Source organism: Monodon monoceros, unplaced genomic scaffold (genome assembly GCF_005190385.1).
Source record: "Monodon monoceros isolate NGI ecotype Baffin Bay Population unplaced genomic scaffold, NGI_Narwhal_1 Super_Scaffold_12, whole genome shotgun sequence".
In the NCBI taxonomy this organism is placed as follows: Eukaryota; Metazoa; Chordata; class Mammalia; order Artiodactyla; family Monodontidae; genus Monodon; species Monodon monoceros.
In genome coordinates, this window is record NW_021703768.1 from 90,398,969 (window position 1) to 90,421,554 (window position 22,586).

At 37.8% G+C, this 22,586-nt stretch overlaps 1 long non-coding RNA gene across 4 annotated transcripts in view; it reads left to right on the forward strand.

The window, feature by feature from the left end:
• The window catches only part of LOC114893122, a 132,879-nt gene that overhangs the window by 96,292 nt on the left and 14,001 nt on the right, over positions 1-22,586 (forward strand). Inside the window, exon 7 of one of the 4 annotated variants that reach the window (XR_003792834.1) lies at positions 8,980-9,029. The exons of the other annotated variants lie outside the window; for them this stretch is intronic. This is a non-coding gene — a long non-coding RNA (uncharacterized LOC114893122). The remainder of the gene's footprint in view (positions 1-8,979; positions 9,030-22,586) is intronic. 4 annotated transcript variants of the gene reach the window in all.

Sequence of the window (22,586 nt, forward strand, 5' to 3'; positions counted from 1 at the left end):
GTGTGTGTGTGTGTGTGTGTGTGTGTGTGTGTGTGTGTGTGTGTGTGAGATTTCAGCAGGCCTTAAAAATAGAGCCTTAAGTTTCTATCAGAAGTCTAGCTGATGGAGTGCTCAGACTCTGAGGTCACATTTCCTGGGTTGGAATCCCAGCTCTGCCACTGACCAGCTATGCAGTCTTGGGCAAGTTAGTTGCCTTTCTGTACCTGAGTTTCCTTATTTGGGAGCAAAATAAAGAATACTTAAATGGGAAGAATAATAATATTCTGCACAGTGTTATGAGGATTAAATAAGTTAATATTTGTAAAGTGTTAAAGACAGTTTTTGGCACACAGATAACATATAAATGTTAGTTTTCTCCCTCTCTCCCTCTTTCCCTCCCTCCCTCTCATGTCAGGCCTTCCCTAAGAGATAATCCATGACAAAGAAACGAGCAAAATACTAACCTGCAAGGATTTTAGATAGTAGCTTAATTCATTTGAAGTTTAAAAAAAAGTATCAAATGAGAGCCTTAATTAGAATAATAGGAGGCGTCCTTTCATCATAACTGCTTAAGTGCATTGATTGTAGTTATATCTGTGCCCCTGTGAGGTAACTAGTCTTTTAATATTACCCGACTTCCAAATAACTAGCTTCATACGAGTTCCCCTCCCCAGTCATGCTCTTCTCGCCCCCCTCTTCCCCAGGGAAGGGACCACCAAACATTCAGGAAGAGAGCTAACTAATTAACTTTTAAACTTGGTTTCATCTTCTTACCCAACCCACAGCGAATCTAGAAACATCTCTTTGCTATCTGGGTGAGTGCTGCAGGTTTTAAAGCCATCTTTTAATATATTCACTTGATTTTAAAGACAAAAACCTCCCTGGAACATTTAACCACGGGCACCACTTTTGCTTTTCTGAGTGGCTGCTCCCTGAACTTATCTGAAGCTGCTGTTAGAGGTAGTTGGGGTATATTTCCAAAGATTCAAGTTCTGTGCCAGACCATTAAGCCTTTGAGGTCCAAGAAAAACCACAAAGGATTGCTGGTGTCGGGAATGAGGGAGAAACAATCTTTGAAATATAGGAGAGGATAAAAAGCAAAGCCTCTGCGGGTGTATGTCTTTCCCAATCAGATAAAAATACAACCCAAGTGGACAATAAAGGCGGGCTTTGCAAAGCTGCTGCCCCATGGGGTGGAAAAGTAGTCGGGGGAGGGTCACAGAAAGGGGAATAAAAACCATCCTGGTGCATTGAAACCTAAGCCTGGTGTTTAATTATAGTGTTACCACAAAGTTCTTTCCAGTCCGTGTTGGTGACCAAAAAGGAACAGAGTGACAAGAGCGCACAGGTGCACATTTTAGAGGATTCTGGGTACAGAAGCTCTGCTCTCTGTTTAGAAAGCCTCTGAAAACCCTCAGTTCTAAGTCCCAGGTTTCATCTGCATGGCTCATCAAAATACCACAAATTTCAGTTTCTCCCCCAGGATGCTGATGAGAACATTCAACCAGAAATAAGGTCACTGGCAAAGTGATTCAGGGTTTATTGGATTCTTGAGGTTGTTTTCCAGGGATATTTATAAGAGAAATGTAGTTTGGGAAAGAAAAATACGTTGTGAATTAATGGCAGTTCTTTCTGGCCCCAGAGGTTTATTAAGGCAAAAGCATTGCTGCAATACAGAAGAATTTGAGTCTCAGCTTTAACTTTTTTTCACGTAAAAATGCACCAACCACAGTGTTCTGTAGAAAGACCTGGAGTTTTTAATGCCTTTAGTTTTGTGGTTTCCTGATTTACATAGGGCATTGTGCATAAATATGCAGCGCCCCACTTCCTTGATAAGGATAGCCTTTCCTATTTTATGGGCCTGCATACATGGTACTGAATTTCTCCACAAGAGTCAAAATTTATGTTGAAGGCTGATCCAAGGAAAATGGACTTGAAAGGATTTCTCCAAAAGTAGCAGAAGTGCCACTTTAATTGTAGTTTCTGATAGATGAGCTGAGTAGATAAGGTCATAAGACATATATTAATGACAATAATATGGACACTTTTATTAAAAATCAGGAAATTATAGATCACAGAGAACACTATCCATTTATCATGACTTTTCGTATAGAATTGTCTATTTACTTCCACTCAAGAGATTTGTCGTGATTCAGAATGTCTTCAAAAGCAACTTTAGGAGATGGCCTATAAATTTTCTATAGTCTCAGCCTTGCTTTCTGAGTATGGGCATGTGAAACACAGATCTTTTTTTTCTCAATTTCTTAAATTTAAAAAATTTTTTTAATTTTAAATTTTTTATTTATTTATTTTTGGCTGCATTGGGTCTTTGTTGTTGCACGCGGGCTTTCTCTAGTTGTGGTGAGCGGGGGCTACTCTTCGTCGCAGGGCACGGGCTTCTCATTGCGGTGGCTTCTCTTGTTGTGGAGCATGGGCTCTAGGTGTGCGGCCTTCAGTAGTTGTGGCTTGCGGGCTCTAAAGCACAGGCTCGGTAGTTGTGGTGCATGGGCTTAGTTGCTCCAAGGCATGGGGGATTTTCCTGGACCAGGGCTCGAACCTGTGTCACCTGCATTGGCAGGCAGACTCTTAACCACTGTGCCACCAGGGAAGCCCAAACACAGATATTTTTTAATGGAATCTAGTCAGAACTGTATATGACTTCATTTTGCCCAATTCCATGTTTCGTCTCAGCTCTTATTATAATTCCTTTGGGTAAGATATTGTTCAAGCTCTTGGTAAAAGTTTTACATCATACTTACTTTCCTTTCATCATCCTTCGTTCCTTTTTTGATCTCTTCCTATTCCTTTTCCTCATCCACTGCATTTAACGCTGCTGTTGAGTACCTTCTAAAATAATAAAATTCCAGACTAAGAAACTTCCATCTTTTTAAGTCTCATTGTGGACTCATGACATAGCAGCAGTGATATGGAGGCTATTAGAGTAGATTTATGCATCAAACAAAAGCTTGTAGGCAAGTGTCTGAGGTCAGTAGTGTTGGGAAACCTAAAGCACACCATCTGCATCCAAAGAATTTACAGACAAGTATGTTGTAAAGACAGGATAGTAGGAGAGTAGGGTAAATTGTTCAAAATCCTACACGACTTTCTCCCTTATAAAGAGTTACCTCGGGCTTCCCTGGTGGCACAGTTGTTAAGAATCCATCTGCCAGTTCAGGGACACGGGTTCGAGCCCTGATGCGGGAAGATCCCATATGCCGCAAAGCAGCTAAGCCCGTGTGCCACAACTACTGAGCCTGTACTCTAGAGCCTGTGAGCCACAACTGCTGAGCCCATGTGCCACAACTACTGAAGCCCGTGCGCCTAGGGCCCGTGCTCTGCACAAGAGAAGCCACCACAATGAGAAGCCTGTGCAACGCAACGAAGAGTAGCCCCTGCTCACTGCAACCAGAGAAAAGTGCATGTGCAGCAATGAAGACCCAACGCAGCCAAAAATAAAATAAAAATAAATAAAATAAAATTTGAAAAAGTTACCTCACTCCACTCATAACCAAAAGGGGGGAGAGTTTAAGTGTTTCATTTCTTTCTGTCTGTTTGAAATTTCTTTGTTTCCAAATAGAAATGATCTTTCAGCAAGTGGGAGTTTATATTAAATTCATTCTATTCATAATGCATTAGAAATCTAAAATATAATTTTCCTAAACCACATTGGGAGAAATACTGAAAACCAGACATGGGATGATATGAAAATAGTATTTGAGTGAAAGAATCACCATGGGAGACTGGTGTGCATGAGTATGACATTTCTCATTTGACCAGAGTTGACTGTAGAAACTGTTAAATTGGGTTTACATGGTGCAACCAGAACAACAGTTTAAAAACCAGTTGGATTCAATGCTTTTTTTTTTAACTGAGTTTATTTTTTAAGCAAATAGGCGGGTTAAAAGGGTCAGGGTGGTTGTGTGATGCACGGAAAACAACTCCAGACCAGACCCATAGTGAGGTTTGGGCACATGGCCCTTAACTCGACCCCATGTAACTTTGACCACACTTTTGGTTTTTGTTTTTTTTTTTTGGGGGGGGGGGTGGTACGCGGGCCTCTCACTGCTGTGGCCTCCCCCACTGTGGAGCACAGGCTCTGGACGCACAAGCCCAGCGGCCATGGCTCACGAGCCCAGCCGCTCCACGGCATGTGGGGTCCTCCTGGACCGGGGAACGAACCCGTGTCCCCTGCATCGGCAGGCGGACTCCCAACCACCGTGCCACCAGGGAAGCCCCTGACCGCACTTTTGATTTCCCTTTAGCTCTTTGAGGTTGTTTGTGTTTTTCATGATACTCTGTATTGATGAAGCAACTCGAAACATATTTGCCACAGTAAGATAGTTTTCCTTAACCAATTTACTTTTCCAGCATGGTATTTTTTTCTCATCTGCTTAAAGAACCCTATTGTTTTTAAGGCTAAGCCTCTTACCCTGGCTTTCAATGATTTATGGAACTATCTATGATAAATGTCTGGGGAGGGAGTTAGGGACTCAGCGCTCATTCTTATGCTTTTTCTGCTTTTTCCTGTGTGGCAGAGGCTACAAGCCTTGGAACTATATTTTCTAGACCACTTTGACACCTGTGTTTTAGATAGAGTGACCTTTTGCCTAGTAGTCACACAATGCAAGAGTTAGAAAGAAGAGAGGCCGAAGCTATTTTATTCTTACTCTGACACTAGACTATGGGTTTTACAGAGATGAGTTTTTTAATGGTCTCTGTTTTTGTTTGCTATTCACCTGCCACAGGCGTGTGGAGGAACTATGAAGTGCTGCTGGTTTTCTGCATGTTCTTAGCCTCTGGACGTGAGTTTCTGACTCTGTCCAATCCATTCCATAATTTGTAAGCTCTTAATTTCCTGTACTGCTGTATTCTTTTCTGTTTTAAATACATAGAACGGCTTCTCTTTTTCTAACTGAACCCTGACTATGTAATATAAACCCTCCTCTAATGAAGATGTCTAAAACCAAAGGTAAAACATGGACTTACTCCACATGACGGTGGACTATCTTGTCTCTCCCTTTTTTCTACCCATTCAAATCCATCTAAGTCTGTCTCCATGCAACATTCCCTGCTTCTGAATCCCCACTAAATCCATATTTCTTAACTCTTCCAGTGGTAGTAGCCTGCAGAGAACAATTTCTCAGTTTCAATTTTATTCCTCTTTTGTATTGTTCCTTTTTCTTTATCACATTTGTCTCTTTAGTATCCCTCTTTAAATTGTAAGCTCCAAGAGAACCAGACTATTTAAAATTTTTTTCCTTCTGATTCCTTTACAGAGACAACACAGTATGACATATATAATGTAATTATAATACTAAAAAAAAGAAAAAGAGAAAAGAAAAAAAAACCCTTTGTGGTTTTGTTTTCTAATCGTGAAAGTTATATATACTTATGATACACATATATAAGAAAGTAACAGACAATATTCTTAATTTTCTAATTCAGAAAGGATCACTATTAACATATCAGTTAATAATCAATTTATTCATGAATAAGTATAACTTGAATTAGGAATAGCAATAAAGTTTTGTATTTCATTTTTTTCTACTGACATCGTAAAACAAATATTTTGCCATCATTATAAACTTCACATAAGCATTGAGATGGTTTTATAGCACTTTACTGTACACGTGCCATCATTTATTTAACAAATCCTCTATTGCTGAATATTTAGGTTGTTTCTACATTTTTAACTACAAATAATGTTGTAGTAAAAATAATTGCACAAAAATCTTCTTAGCATCACAAAAAAAATTCTCAACATATTATTTCCTTAAGATTAGAGATATTTAGGGGTTATCTATTAAAATACATCTGTTAAAATATGTCTATTAAAAATAAATAGTATTATAAGTGACTTGCAGAGAGCTATGAGAGTGCAGAGGAGAAAGCAAAGAATTCTTGGTAGGGTGGCTTTCCTCAGATATTGATTTAGTAAATAGTAAATAGATAAATGATTCAATGAATGAGCAAGACAATCCTGTTGCAAATCCCTTTCATGTACGGCACATAAATAAAATAGTTGAATGCTGTATTTAGAAATGTGCTTGATATTAACATGTGTCATTTATACCTACACAATTAGTTTTACTCTATCCTGAATCTACGATTGATTTTGAAGCTTCTCTTGCATAAAAAGTTGATCAAAGTCTAGTACATATTAGCACTATCAAATAACGAATCCAGTCAAGGACGTTATCTCACCACTCATTTTAATTTAAGAACAAATCACTTAAGCTCAGTGAAATCCAGACTAGGGTAGATACTGAGGGCCCTAGAACGACAAGTAGGTGGTACTTTGGCCTTGTGGTCTGCCTGAGTAGAACAGATTGCCTGCCGGAAAAGCAGGAAGGGCAGCACCATGGTGTGTTGATGTGGGCAAATGCAAATGTTCTGGGCTAAAATGGAATTACTTTGCAACTTAATCATTTTAGGGGCCTGCTCTCTGGACTCTAACCTAGATGAGCAATATAATGAGATAATTTCTCAATTGAGGGAGTTGCAGTGGGTAAACAAAGACAGCTATTTCCAAGTTAGCCTCTAGGCAGTCAATTCCCAGAATTGGCATTTAGCATATCAGATACTGATAGTTTCTTTTTACCATATTGGTGCTTTTAAAAATGGAAAACCACATCAAATACCAATCTAATATGGCATAAAATAGAGGTCAAATTTCATATAATAAAGGAAATCAATTTGTTCTGCCGACAATCCCTAGAACTTCGGCGCTCAGGATGTTGAAAGATAGCTGCGTGATGAAAAACATGAGAGGGAGAAGCTTCTTAAAAGTTACAACTAATCTGATAAGCAAGATTTCTTTAAAAAAATGTTCCAGAAGGAAAAAATAAAAACCATGTTCCAGAAGGAAATCCTGAAGGAAGCAAAACACAGCATAAAATAATCTTGGTTTAGGTAATGAAGTTAGGGTTCACCTTGCAGAAACTTGTAGACAGCCTTCTCTTTTGTTTGGCATGAGTGATTAATAGCTGGTTCGACCCATAATTTGTCATCTCACACGCTGGGCTCTGGGCACACTGATGTATGTGCAGCCAACACAGCTCTTACCTTGGCACTGGATCTTGACAGGAACAGTACTCAAGACAGAGCATATATTCTATTGGTGCGCCGCTCTGGGTGACCTAGGAGTAGGAAAATGGTAGATCTTCCAAAATGCCTTAACAGTGGGTCGCAAATGAGAAGTTCACCCTCGAAGACAATAATAGGAGATATTTTTAAAGACTGCTTAATATGAATCTGGCACTGTTTTAAGTACTTTGCATATATTAACTCATTTAGTCCTCACAACAACCATAAGAGAGAGCCACTGTTATGATCTCCTACAGACGAGGAAACTAACTCATAGAGATAGAACTCAAGGAATCTTCCCAAGTCACAGAGCTGAAATTTCTGGGATGCAGCACAACACTCTTTTCCTTAGAAATCTCTCTGATGACTTCCAATACATGTGTCAACTAAATCCTTACCAATCTGGCTTCAACCATCTTCGCTGTCTCATCCCCTATTACTACACAGTACACTCTATTCTAGGAACTCAGATGATGTGCCATTTCCAAAATTTGTTTTGTCCCACCCTATCCACATCTATCTGACATACTCCACTCTTTCACTGCCTGGCAAGTTTCAACTTCAGAGTTCAACTGAAATATCTCCTATTTCTAAAGTGGTCATAGATGTCTCCTTTGCAGGAGAGCAGAATTATTCTCTCCTCTGCTCTCCAATGCCTTTCTTCCTTGCCCTGATTAGCACTTACCATGTTGAATTATTTGTCATTTTGAATATCTCTATCTTTCAAATGGCATTCCTTCAGAACAGGAGCAAGAACAATGTGCTACTCATTTTTTAAAAGTTGCCCCATCTGTGGCAGAATGTGTGGTATCAAATATGTACTTGATAGACTTATGTTGAGATAATAATGGCAAGTAAATGGTTAGCAACACAAATGGATTACCAAACACCAGAAGAGTGGGAACATTACCAGACAAATTAGGAATAAATGGTACTTATTTACTTAAATTTAAAGGTAATACCTGTGTTTCTCATCTAATTACTTTATATATATATACATGTATATATATATATATATATATATACACACACACAGATATACATATATACATATGTGTGTGTGTGTATATATACATATATATATGTATATATATACACACACACACACACACACACACACACACACACATATATACATATGTATATATCTGGAGTTAGTACCCAAAATTGGCCTCAAACCATTCTTCCCAGAATGCATTCCCCTGACTTTTGCTTAATTGCTACCTTCAACTTTTGCTGATGCTTTCAGCAATCCATGTCCCTCTGGTGTAGTCATGTTCCATATTGATCATTGACCATGAGGCCAGAAGAACAGCTACTGGTGAAGGCTCAGCACTCAGTCCTCATCCTTCTCTCCCTCACTGGCCTCTGCTTCTCTGTGCAGTTTATTTCATCCTTCCATGAATATTCATGGCACCTTCTATGAGACATCATTCTATGGGTTTGGTACAGAGATTAGAACAAGAAAGACACAGTTGCCTACCTCATGGGGTGGGGGGAGTGGGCATTGGAAAAGTGCACAAGTAGCCACTGTTTTGAGGTCTTGGCTTCTCCGTCTCCACTCTTGGTGGGATCAGTTGCCAAGAGTACGAACTTTGCTTGTGATCTGTAAGTGTGAAGGGGTTAGGAGAGGGTCTGGTGTGGCTGGTGTAGCAAGCAAAATCAGAGGGAAGCAGTGTGAGAGAGGCCTGCCTAGCAAGGAGAAAATAAGGAGAAATTCAGCCAGAATCTAGCTAAGCTCTCTTCTAAATGGAAATACTCATCATTTTGAGAACAGCGACAAACAAAATGCAGGAAAGAAAAATAAATACAATAGCAAACAGCATTTATCGTACAATACTGTTCTAAATATTTTGCAAATATTATCTCATAAAACACTATTAGATAAACAGTAGTAGTATTCCTATTTTACAGGTGAAAAGACTGAAGTACAAAGAAGTGATGTAAGCAAATGAATGATGAAGGTAGGATTTAACAAATGTAGAACAAGAGTCCTTGTCCTGAATTATCAAATGATATTGTCTCTTAACAAAATACTTCTTTAAGTAAAAGCAGATGTAAATTATCTTACTACATTACAGGAAATCAAGGACATTTTATATGCCTTGAAAAATGGTTCAGCTAAATTTTAGTTACTATGAGTTGATTTTCTGGAATATGGATACTTGAAGTATTTCAGCTTTGCTTCCTCTCCCATGTCTTTTGCTCTGCTGATATGACTTATAGGAAAGGAAACAAAGGAGAAAAACTAATTGCACCATTTCGTAGAGGTCTAACCACTCAGTACTCCTCCATGTCATGCTGCCAGGCAAATTTTTAAAATTGACACCATATATAAAAAACAATTTTGTGTGAAAATTTGTAGAATTTATTAATAGAATTCTGGATGGTCACTAGGGTGGATTATGGGGCGAGGAGGTGGTGAAGCTGAAGACTGTCCTCACATGGAAAACAGGCACTGAGGTTGGAACGTAGCAGCTGTAGTAGGGAGTTGGGGAGAGTTCCAAAGACTCTAAGCAGATGGGCATTTACTATAGAATAAATGTAACTACAGAGAAAAATCAGTCTTAATAATGGTTTAGCAAACGGGTCAACCAACTTTCTCTGTAAAGGGCCATGTGGTAAATATTTTAAGGTTCTGGAACACATGTTCTCAACTCGTGGGGACAACTACTTAACTCTGCCACAGTAGCACACATGCAACTGAGAAAATGCTTGAATGAATGAGAGCGGCTGTGTTCCAATAAGACTTTATTAAAACAGATAGTGGACCAGATTTGGCCTGTGGGCCATAGTCTGTGGGACCTTGGTTTAGGACCATAGGTGAACGAAACACTTGCCACTGAAGAGTATAACTTGTCTGCCTACCATTTACTGTGCTTCTCTTAAACAGTGCTGAATAAAAAGATATTGGCCAGGGTTCAAAGAAGAACTTCTCTGATTGGAATTCTGAGAAGTTCTACTTTGAAGAAAGGTATCAGGCCAGGTGCTGGAAGTAAATATAAAAATGAAGAAGAATGGCCTAAAGTCCAAGAAGAGGTATTGGGAAGCAGATAAGGAAGGAACTTTCTCTTTTGAGGGCTCAGGGCCTAGGATCCTGACTGTCAGTTGTAGGAGACAGGGAAGATGCATAGCAATGGCTTCATGATTTAAGGCCTAAAGACCTGATCCATGATTCTTAGAGGAGAAAAATGGAGGAGCCTCCATTGCTAGCTGCAGTGCCATCCCAAGTCTGTCCCAGGATCAAAGGGAGATAGGATAGAGGCCAGGAAATTTTCTGAGGCTTAAGTGTGTGGTAAAATATAAGGCTGGCATAACTTAACTACCTTAGGATACATAGTATGTAGACTTATTGGTTTCTATATTTTTATACTTTATCTTTCTTTCACTTTTAAGTATTTTCATCATTTTTTTTTTCCAAAAAAAGATTCTTTTGGAAAGACTTCAAGTTTCATCTTCCCTAAACATATCTTTGCCTAGTCTCCTCTCTGTCTACTACCACTGCCTGCATTCAGGTCCTCAGGTTTCTAGCCTGGATTATTGGAACAGGTTCATAGCTGATCTTGTTGCCTCTGGCCAGAGACTTGGATGACCTCCTCCACTCTGTAATCTATCTAATATGTGAAATCTGACCACTTCTTGCTTCAAGACCTTCAGTGACTCCCCACTATGTACAGAAAAGAGCTCAAAGTTATTAAAGCGAAAGAGAGGTGCCTCACTATTTTGCCTTCGTCTACTTCTCCAGAATTCCTTTGCCACTGACTACTTTGAACTTCCTATTTGAGTAACATCAAATGGTTTTTAGTTTCTTTCCATGCTGAGCTCTTTCTTACCTCTGTACATTTGGGCATGCCAACATCCTCACTTCTTGACATGTCTGCCTGACTCTCATCCATCATTAAGACTCAGAATCCATTAGTTTCTCACAGTCAGTGCACATTTCTCTCATTGTGTTAAAGCATTATTTCCTTACCTTCACCTCAAGTGGATTGTGAGCAGGACCTATATTCTTATGTCTGTGGCATAGGGCCTGGCATATACTATATATGTCACAAATCAGTCACAAATGAATATGTATCTGTGATAACTAGGTGAACAGAATGCTTTTATGGATGAGATTCACAACAGGGAAAGAAGAAAGAAGTCAAAACTTGGAACAGAGAAAATAGATTGAGCTTGGATACTAACTGCTTTCAGTCTAGGATGAATTATGGATTAACAATAGATGCAGGGTATATAAGTAAATAAAATACAAGTCCTTCCACATAGTTTCTTCCTATATTTTTTTTTTTTGGGAAAAAATAGCATGTAATATAAGAGTTTGTATGCTGCAGTTTTAGGAGATTTTGGCATCTGTATTACTCCTGAGCAACACAGGTACTTAGAGGAATGTACTCCTAATTTTCCCCCTGTCTTAATGCTGTTAACTTTTAATGTTAACCTCTGCCTTGGGTCTGCAGGCATTCAAAATAATTTGTTTGGGCATTTTAATGTGCAGAAAAAGTATATATGGACTCATTTCAAAAAGCCTAATCCTTAAGCCTTTTCTGCTTATCTGTAGCACTTATCTGTAGCTGTTGCCGTGCTAGCTCATTACCATGGTGTTAGTTGGTGGTGCTATCCGTAAAGTTTCCTGTGTAATTCAATAAAAATATCAATAATGACTATTTGTTATTGTTTATGTCTGACATCATGCTAAGCACTTCACATGCATTATTCCAATTAATCATAATAGCTCTACCACCTAGCGGCAGAGCCAAGATTCTGACTCCGGTGACTGTGCTCTTTATCATCTCACTGTGCATTTGCTCTAATTTATTAATTCCCTTAGGTTTTCCTCTTTCAGATGGCTTTAGTTAACACAGCCACTGTGAGATCTGCACACATACTGGAAATAGCATGAGCTGCTAATCCCAGCCCTCCACTGACTAAGTCAGTTTCTCGTTTCAAGCTCAGGCTCAAAGCATAGACTCTTTTATGCGATTTCCGACGGCAAGCAGGTGAAAGGAAGAATTCAAAACCGTGTCCTTTGTTGGGAGAAACACATCAAGTAGTTGGGAGGAAATGGGGCTGCCTTTCTGACATAGTTCTATTCAGCCCATAGTGTAGTCTCTTAGAGAGCAGCACTGAAGTCTTTCCCATAATTGCCTGCCTGGAAGGTGGAAAATTGGAATGTGTGATGTCACAGCAAATGCGGGCATGCCGAAGCCAATATTCCACAACAGTGAAATGGCTCAGGGATTAGCTAGGCATCCTCAACCCATTTTCACATTTAGTTTTTCTTCAAAAGGATATTGTATAAAATATAAAACAATAAGCCACATCTTAGTTTAAAGCGCTTTCTTCTGACAGCGCTTATTAGCACATGATTAGGGTTGAAAACAGCAAATAATCCTTCTTCAGTTGCTGAACTGCAGTGTGAGATGCAGTCAGGTAACCTACCCCAGGACTAACCAAGGCACAAGTATTTATTAAGCGTCTATTAGCAGCCCAGCATGAATTTTTGCGCTTTGGATATCAAAAGAGAACTGAGAACAAGGTTTTAGCTTAATCTGAGCAATACACACGTCAAAACAATGCATTTCAGTGCTTAAATAGCTTGTAGAAACTATGGCAATTGAGAAGACAGATGAATGACAGCTGGACTGGTCGGGCATAGTGGGCAATTGCTCTCACTGCCCACAATCTACTTATTTTTTTCTAACAACATGATGCAGATTTTGCTCTGAGGAATCATACATCCCCCAATCTAAGGCCATTTAGTTTGGGTGATGACTGAGACGGGAATGGGCACATAACTGACTATAGCCAATGAGATTTTAAAAAAATTCCTAGATTGCTGGTAGCTGAAGCCAACCTAATACATGAACTTTTCAGTTAGGTGAAAAAATAATTTCCTTTTCCTTAAACCAGTTTGCATTGGGTTGCTTGCTACTTGCAACCAAAAGATTCCTAACTTGGGTTTTTCTGCTTCTAGATAGAGTATAGTAGACGTCTGCTTCTAAGTAAGATACAGTAGATGCTAACGGGGTAATGTTCCCACTGCAACAACTTGAAATAAATAGATAAATTGTGAAATTCATAATTTCTGATTGCATGAGAGAGCTGTAGCAGGAACAGAGATGAGGTAAACCATAACTTCTGAGAGGGGAGAAGTAAGCTGACTACCTCCAGTCATTTTTCAACCTGAGTCATCTGCCAATTTGGGGCATGACTCAAGGACTAGTCTTGCTGATGCAGCAGGGCTCTGCTGGGGGTAAGAGTAACCACCTAAGCTTTTAGCAGTTTAATGGGGCTGATGTGACAATTTGGAAACTTGAAGGGACTCAGACATTTGTTTTTCCCAGACAAGTTCTGGAGCTGCAGGGGAGCTAAGCTAAAAGCTTCTAAAATACAGAGGAAAGTATCTAGAGTTTCTTGGTGCTTAGGAGCTAAGATCTGCCAGTGAGAGAGCTTTCATCAACATCTGTCAGGAGCTCAAAACATTTGCTCGGGGGCTGGATATATTGACTGAAACTTACAAAGAGCAGAGGTGGAAACCATTTACTGTTCTGGGTCTCAGTAGGCAGAAGCCTGTCAGGGTTCTATTAAAAAATCTGAGCGGTTTATGCCCTTGGAGCAGTGAAAATCAGAAATGGACTGAATATTATAAATATTGAAATCTAGTTTTGTCCCTAATACATTTCTAAATGGGTTAAGATGATCATATTTCGCTATGTTTGCTTAATTGTGGAGAGAACACTCTACGGTGAAAGATAAAATGATCTGCACCCTCTATGATTCTTTTTTTTATTGAAATATAGTTGATTTAAAATATTTTGTTAGTTTCAGGTGTACGGCAAAGCCATTCAGTTATATATATTCAGATTATTTTCCGCTATAAGTTATTACAAGATATTGAATATAGTTCCCCATGCTACACAGTAAATCCTTGTTGCTCATCTATTTTATGTATAGTAGTTTGTATCTGTTAATCCCCTAGTCCTAATTTACCCCTCCTCCCTATTCACCTTAGGTAGCCATAAATTTGTTTTCTATGTCTGTGAGTCTATTTCTCTTTTGTATTGATATATAGATTCATTTGTATTTTATTTAGATTCCACATATAAGCGATATCATATAATATTTGTCTTTCTCTGACTTACTTCACTTAGTATGATATTCTCTAAGTCCATCCATGTTGCTGTAAATGGCAATATTTCATTCTTTTTTTATGGCTGAGTAATATTCCCTTATATATATATAACTTCTTCTTAAACCAGTCATCTGTTGATGGGCACTTGGATTGTTTCCATCTCTTGGCTATCATAAATAGTGCTGTTATGAACATTGGGGTACATGTATCTTTTCCAATTAGAGTTTTCATCTTTTCTGGATATGTGCCCAGGAGTGGAATTGCTGGTTCATATGATAGCTCTATTTTTAGTTTTAAAAGGAACTTCCATACTATTTTCCATAGTGATTGGCACCAATTTACATTGCCATCAACAGTGCAAGAGGGTTCCCTTTTCTCCACACCCTCTCCAGCATTTATTGTTTGTAGACTTTTTGTTGATGGCCATTCTGACCAGTACGAGATGATACCTCATTGTGGTTTTGATTTGCATTTCTCTAATAATTAGATATGTTGATTATCTTTTCATGTGCCTGTTGGCCATCTGGATATCTTTTTTGGAGAAATGTCTATTTAGGTCTTCTGTCCATTTATTTTTATTGAGTTGCTTGTTTTTTGGATATTGAGTTGCATGAGCTGTTTGTATATTTTGGATATTAACCCCTTGTCAGTCGCAGCATTTGCAAATATTTTCTTCCATTCCATAGGTTATTTTTTCATTTTGTTGATGGTTTCCTTTGCTGTGCGGAAGCTTTTAAGTGTGATTAGGTCGAATTTATTTATTTTTGCTTTTATTTCTTTTGCCTTGAAAGTCTGACCTAAGAAAATATAGCTGTGATTTATGTCCAAGAATGTTTTGCCTATGTTCTTTTCTAGGATTTTTATGGTATCATGTTTTATATTTAGGTGTTTGAACCATTCTGAGTTTATTTTTGTATATGGTGTGAGGGAGTGTTCTAATTTCATCAATTTACATGTAGCTGTCCAGCTTTCCCAACACTACTTGTTGAAGAGATTGTCTTTTCTCCATTGTATATTCTTGTCTCCTTTGTCATAAATTAATTGACCATAGGTATGTGGGTTTATTTCTGGGCTCTCTATTCTGTTCAACTGATCTGTATATCTGTTTTTGTGCCAATACCATGCTGTTTTGATTACTGTAGCTTTGTAATATTGTCTGAAGTCTGGTAGGGTTATGCCTCCAGTTTTGCTCTGTTCCCTCAGGATTGCTTTGGCAATTCTGGGTCTTTGTGGTTCCATATAAATTTTAGGATTATTTCTTCTAGTTCTGTGAGAAATATCCAAGTATTTTGATAGGGATCACATTAAATCTGTGGATTGCTTTGGGGGTAGTACAGCCATTTTAGCAGTATTAATTCTTCTAATCCAAGAGCATGGGATATTTTTCCATTTCTTTGACTCGTCTTCAGTTTTCAGTTTCCTTTATCAATGTTTTATAGTTTTTGTATAGGTCTTTTACCTCCTTGGCTAAGTTTATTCCTAGTTATTTTTTTTGATGTGATTTTAAATGGGAGTGTTATTTTATTTATTTATTTATTTTACTTTCTCTTTCTGATATTTCATCATTAGTGTAAAGAAATGCAACATATTTCTGTATATTAATCTTGTATCCTGCTGCCTTGCTGAATTCACTAATTAGTTATAATAGATTTTGTGTGGAGTCTTTAGAGGTCTCTATAGAGAGTATCATGTCTTCTGCAATTAATGACAATTTTACCTCTTCCCTTCCAATTTGGATACATTTTATTTCTTTTTCTTATCTGATTGCTGTGGCTAGGACTTCCAGTACTGTGTTGAATAGAAGTGATGAAAGTGAGCATCCTTGTCTTCTTCCTGAATTTAGCAGGAAGGCTCTCAGTTTTTTACCATTGAGTATTATGTTGGCTGTGGGTTTGTCATAAATGGCTTTTATTACGTTGAGGTATATTCCCTCTGTACCCACATTGGTGAGAGTTTTTTAAAAATCTTTTTGGCCACGCTTCACAGCATGTGGGATCTTAGTTCCCCAATCAGGGATTGAACCTGCACCCCCTGCCTTGGAAGTGCAGAGTCTTAACCACTGGACTGCCAGGGAAGTCCTTGGTGAGAGTTTTTATCATGAATGGATATTCAATTTTATCAAATTCTTTTTTTCCATTTATTGAGATGATCCTATGGTTTTATCTTTTCTTTTGTTAATGTGGTGTGTAACATTCATTGATTTGTGTATCTTGAATAATCTATGATAAGTCTATTCATTATATCTAGCATACAATTAAAAATTAATAGCAGGGGGCTTCCCTGGTGGTGCAGTGGTTGACAGTCCACCTGCCGAAGCAGGGTACATGGGTTCGTGCCCCAGTCTCGGGGGATTCCACATGCCGCAGAGCGGCTGGGCCTGTGAGCCATGGCCGCTGAGCCTGCACATCTGGAGCCTGTGCTCCGCAATGGGAGAGGCCACAGCAGTGAGAGGCCCGCATACCACAAAAAAAAAAAAAAGAAAGAAAAGAAATTAATAGTCCCATGAAGAGGCAAGGTAATATGACCAATGATTAAGAGAAGAACCAGAAAATACATGTCAGTCCTCTGATGATCACGGTAACAGAGTTAGCACACAAAGTATTTAAAATAACTATTGGTTTGGCCAAAAAGTTCATTTGGGGTTTTCCAGAAGATGTTATGGAAAAACCCAAACGAACTTTTTGGCCAACCCAATACAAACAATATATTAAAGAAATTAGAGGAAAGGACCCAATACATAAAGCGTATCTTAAAAAATCACATAATCATCCTAGAACTAAACAACAACAACAAAAACAAACCTGAAACTCTCTGGATACAATAGAACACAGAATTAGTTAGTTTAAAGCAGGTCAATAGAAAACATCCAAATTGACACACAGAGGAAAAGAAATGGAAAGAACAGAATAGAGGACAAAAGACATATGGAATTTACTTAAAAATATATAGTATATACCATATGTGTAAAAGGAGTCCTAAAAGGAGAACACAGAATAGTACAGCAGTAATATTTAATAAGATAATGATTAAAAATGTTCAAAATTTAAAAACGTCATCAACCCAAATATTCAAGAATTTAGCAAATCCAAAGTAGGAAAAATAACTGTGCATACACAATTTATCTGGTAAAACAAAACAAAAACTAAAAAGAAAGAAAATAATCTTACAAACATTCAGAGAAGAAAGTCCCATTACTTTCAAAGAAAATAAAGTTAGATTGTTAACTGACATCTTTACAAACACAATGGAAGCCAGAAGCTGTGGAATAATATGTTTAAAATGCTAAATGAAAATAACTGCCAAACTAGAATTATGTATGCTGAAAGAATATACTTCAGAATAGCACAATGTTTTTAGACAAAGACTGAGAGAACTTTTCTTCAGTAAGCCTGCAGTTAAAGAAAAAAAGACTTAGAATTTATAAGGCAGAATGATTATCACAAACAGAAACAGAGAAATGTAGGAGTGAATAAAAAATAGCAGAAAGGATAAAAGATAAATATATGTTAAATATATTGATAGATATATTAATATATGCATATTCATTATGTATGAATATTGATTGTGGAGTTGCATTTATATGTAGAACTAAAATGTATAACAACAATAAAAGTTAGGTGTTTAAAAGTCTTGAGGAAATAACAATACTACAAAGTGGTAAATGTAATAAACTGAATTGAACTATATAACTCAAGAGTATTTTTGTAGCATCTATGGTTACTGCTAACAGAAGAGTATAAGAATATATGACTAAAGTTAAGAAAATGTAGAAATATATATATATATTTATATATACATATATATGTATATACATATATATTTATATTCAATATATATGACTAACCCCAAAGAAGTCAATAATGGGGGAAAAGTGAACAAATGGGAAAAATGGAAAATAAATAATAAGATGGTAGATATGAACCCAACTATTATTAGAGATTATTTTTTTTTAGAGATTACTTTAAATATAAATGGCCTAAATACTCCAATAAAAATCTAAGAAAGACTGAGTAACAATTAAAAACTCTTTTTGCTGCTGACCAGAGACACACATTACCTATAATAACATAGAAAATTTTAGAGTTAAAGGTTGGAAAAATATTTTACCTTACAAACACCAACCGAAAGAAAATAGCTGTACTGAGAGATAACAAATAGCAAGAAGCAAGGGTATTTTATCATAATAAGAAGGTTAATCTAACAGAAATATATCCCAATATTTATATGTATTCAATAGCACGGTTACAAAATAGATAAAGCAAAAATGAACAAATACACAAAGCAGAACTAAAATGACATGCAGAAAATTCATTTAATTAAAGTTGATTTAATAAACAGACAAATCTCAGTAATGGTATGGGAGATCTGAACAACATATATAGAACACTGAAATCAGCCCTAATAAAATTCAAATCGTTTTCATGTGCACATGCCAAAACTAATTATATTCTGGACCAAAAAGAAAGCCTCAAAAAGTTCAAATAATTAAAAGTATTCAGGGGACTTCCCTGGCGGTCCAGTGGTTAAGACTTTGCCTTCCAAAGCAGGGGGTATGGATTCGATCCCTGGTGGGGGACCTAAGATCCCACATGCCTCGGGGCCAAAAAAACCAAAAACACAAAACAGAAGCAATATTGTAACAAATTCAATAAAGACTTTAAAAATGGTCCACATCAAAAAAAAAATCTTAAAAAAAAATTAAAATTATTCAGTTTCTTCTATGACTACACTGAGATTTATCCAGGGACCAGAAACAAAAACATAATGAGGAAAACCCTATGTTCACTGAACTTAACAAATTTTTAAATCATCTATGGGTAAAAAGCAATCAAAGTGGAAATCAGAAAATATTTTATATGGAATGACAAAGTATATTAGAGTACCAAAACTTTTGGAATAAATCTAAATCAGTGTTTGCAGGAAAATTCTTAGCTTAAATATATTTAAAGAAAATAGGAAAGATAAAAATAAATATATTCACCTTTCCTTTCAAGAAATGAGAGAAAGAAAATCAAATCAAAACTATGGAAAATAGAATAAAGAATACAGTAAGGGCAGAAATAACCGATACAGAAAAAAATACACGAGAAAATCAACAAAGACAAATTTTTTTTCAAGATTACTGAAATTGATAAACTTTTAATCGTCAGGCATGATTAAGGATGGAAGGAGGGATGGGAAAGAGAGAGAGAAAGTGAGCTACAGATTTTATTTTACAAACAAAGGAAATGTTATAAACTTTAGGCAAAATATTCAAGAATTTGAATAAAATGGACAATACCTGTGAAAAATTTCCAATCACAATGCTAACAGAAATAGAAAATCTGAATAATCTTGTTCTGTTAATGGAATGGAAATCTGGTATTTAAAAAAAATTACTTTTCAATGATGCATATGGCTTCACCAGTGAATTCTTCTGTTCACTCAAGCCCACGCAACAGTGAAGTCAGGCATATAGTCTTTCTTTAATGCTGAAAAACGTTTGCTGCCTTGCCACCCAATTACAGAGTACAGCCTGCAGCCCCATCAGACCACAGAGCTCAGACAGAGACCCCGAATGACTGTGTAACAGTCTTCAGCCCCACTCAAATGTGGGACACAGCTGCGGGCCCTATCCAAACAGAGAGCCTGGCTGGTGACCTTGCCCAAAAGTGGAGCACAGCCAACAGCCTTCCTGAGAGTGAAGCCCAGGCTGTTCCCCCCTCCCCAACTTCAGCCACAGCCTGTGGTCCCACTTAAATGCAGAGCATAGCTGGCGGCACCATCGCCTGGGAGCACAGTCTGAGGTCCTACCAGACCAGGAGCAATTGTGGAGCACAGCCTACAGCCCTGTCCAATCATGGAATACAGCCACCACCCTGCTAGGGAACATACCTGCAACCCCACCAGGCTAGAGGTGATTACAGAGCCCAGTTAGGTGAGCTGCTAGCCTCACCTAACAGCAGAACATAGTCAGCAACCCTGCCTGAGCAGGGAGCCCACCCAGTGTTCCCACGTGAACGTGGAGCCCAGCCAACTGGGGATCTAATGTGCAGGATGGTGACTACAGCTAACAATACTGTATTGTTTACTTGAAAGTTGCTAAGAGATTAGATCTTAAAAGTTCTCACCACAAAATATGCACTTGTCAAATCATCATAATGTACACCTAAACTTATACAATGTTATATGTCAGTTATAGCTCAGTGAAGCTAGAAAGAAAATAAGAGAAAGAGAGAAAAAAATTACATGATCATCTAAGGTAAGCTACAGTCTGATTAAAATCATTAAAAGAAATTCTGACTCATCCATCAGGGAGATCCTCGTGCAGGAACTACCTCTTGATTTGGATCTTGAAGCATTACTAAGAAAAGGAGTGTCTGTTGCCTGAGCTACTAGGATTTTCCACTGGGGATGTTACAGACGGAATTCCTGGTTGGATCCAGGGTCCTATAAGAAGATGGCTAATGTGGCTTCTAACTCCCTGAGCCCATGATTCACAATTTTAAGGACAAATCAAACAATAGTTTATTGACTCCCTCATATGCCCCAACTTTAAGAAAATTTCCACTTCAAAGAAATACAGCAATTATCTATTTATCTGATGGTAGTTGCGCCAAATATACACAGTAAGAGACTTTTTAAAAAATGATCTATGTATGTGCTTAACATATGAACTATAATATCCCCCATTGTTGATTTATCCAAACAGTGAAACAACATAAGAGACGATATAGGGCACTCCTTAAGAACATGAGTTTTGGCATCACCATACCAGTGTTTGAGTCCTTGCTCTGCTTTGCATTAGTTGTAAACTAAGCTATCTGATTCTCAAACTTTTTTGCCTTGCTTATTTTATAAGGGAGATTTGGGCCCTGGTGAACTCTGTTACGTACAACTTCTTATAAATCAGTGGAATGACACTCTCCAAAAAAACCTCCAATTATCTTTCTCATCTGTAAAGTTAGAATATTAAAAGTAACATACTCATTGAATAATTATGAAAATTAAAAGAGAAAATTTACATAACTTTTTAACGCAGTGGCCAGCACATACATATTATGTGCTCAGTAAATATTAACTTATATAATAATCATTATTCCCATTTACTTTCTTGAAAACAACAAAAGAAGCCATCTCAGGAGTACTGAGGACATTTTTATTTGGCTCCAGTAACCACTACTTTCTCAACAAATATTTTCTTCTTTCCAATTAGATAAATTAAAGGTCATTTCATCTTGCTGGCCTCCTTACCTAGTCCAACCACCAGGCTGTTCTAAAGCACAGTGACATTGACCACAATAGCAAGGCTCCCCTTCTACTTAAATTTAGTTAGATTTCTAACAAATGAAGACAGAATGGAAAGGGTGTTAATTAATATTTATTGTTTTCCTTTGGTGGCTACAGGCATGAAAACCTGCTTTAATTTGGAAAAAAGCAGGCTTCGCATGTGGCCTAGAACTGGATAGATGGAAAATCACTGTGGTAGGGTTTTATGGAGGCCAGTTTCTCCATGGGCCAAGACAGTCCCCAGCCCAATAATGAGGCAAAGGTACTAACGATTCCATGTAGAGGAATCTGATCTTCTTTTATGGATCCTTGGTGTATGTTTATTTTCTTTAAACAGTTTCACTTTATGCATCAACATTTATTGTGATTTATGTGCCCAACATTGATCCTAAGATAGTATGTTGACTTAAATTTAATCCAAGATGTAAATGTCTATCAGCTGCTAATTTCCTGAACCACTTTTTATATGTGGATGATGGTCCATGGGAGCTGACGGTAAATAGATTGCCCTCAAGAGAGAAAATAGTAAGATCTCTGAAGGGAAACATTTATCATTTAATTTCATCCAGCATCGGCCTCAATATTGTCTAGAAGAGTGTTTCTTAAAGTTTAGAGGAGCTTTAAAAATTCACATTTCTGAGTCCCATCGCACAGGTACTGAATCAGTTCTCTGATGGGGGTGGGCAGGACTCAGAGTCTGCATTTGTGTAAGTTCCCATGTGATCTTTTGAACACTCAAATTTGAGCATCTCCATCTTAGAGAGATCAGCTCTATGATAGTGTGCACAGCCATGGAGAGAGAGGTTACTGTGCAGGCCTGCTGGGAGCAGACACGTGTTCACACTCTGCCTGCCTGCCTGCCTGCTTGGGAAGGATGCCATTTAGGAGGTTGCCTCTGCTCTCCATATTTATAGCTCCCAGCATGGCTCAATGCAGCCGCCAGCTCCTTCCTCATTTTAATATTTTTTCCAGACTCCCTGCCCACTGATAATATTTTTCTGTTCCAAACTTTTAATTTATGAATGCTTCCCTAAAGAATGCAGCAACTGTTATTTGCTGCACCCAGGAAAACACACACACACACACACACACACACACACACACACACACACACACA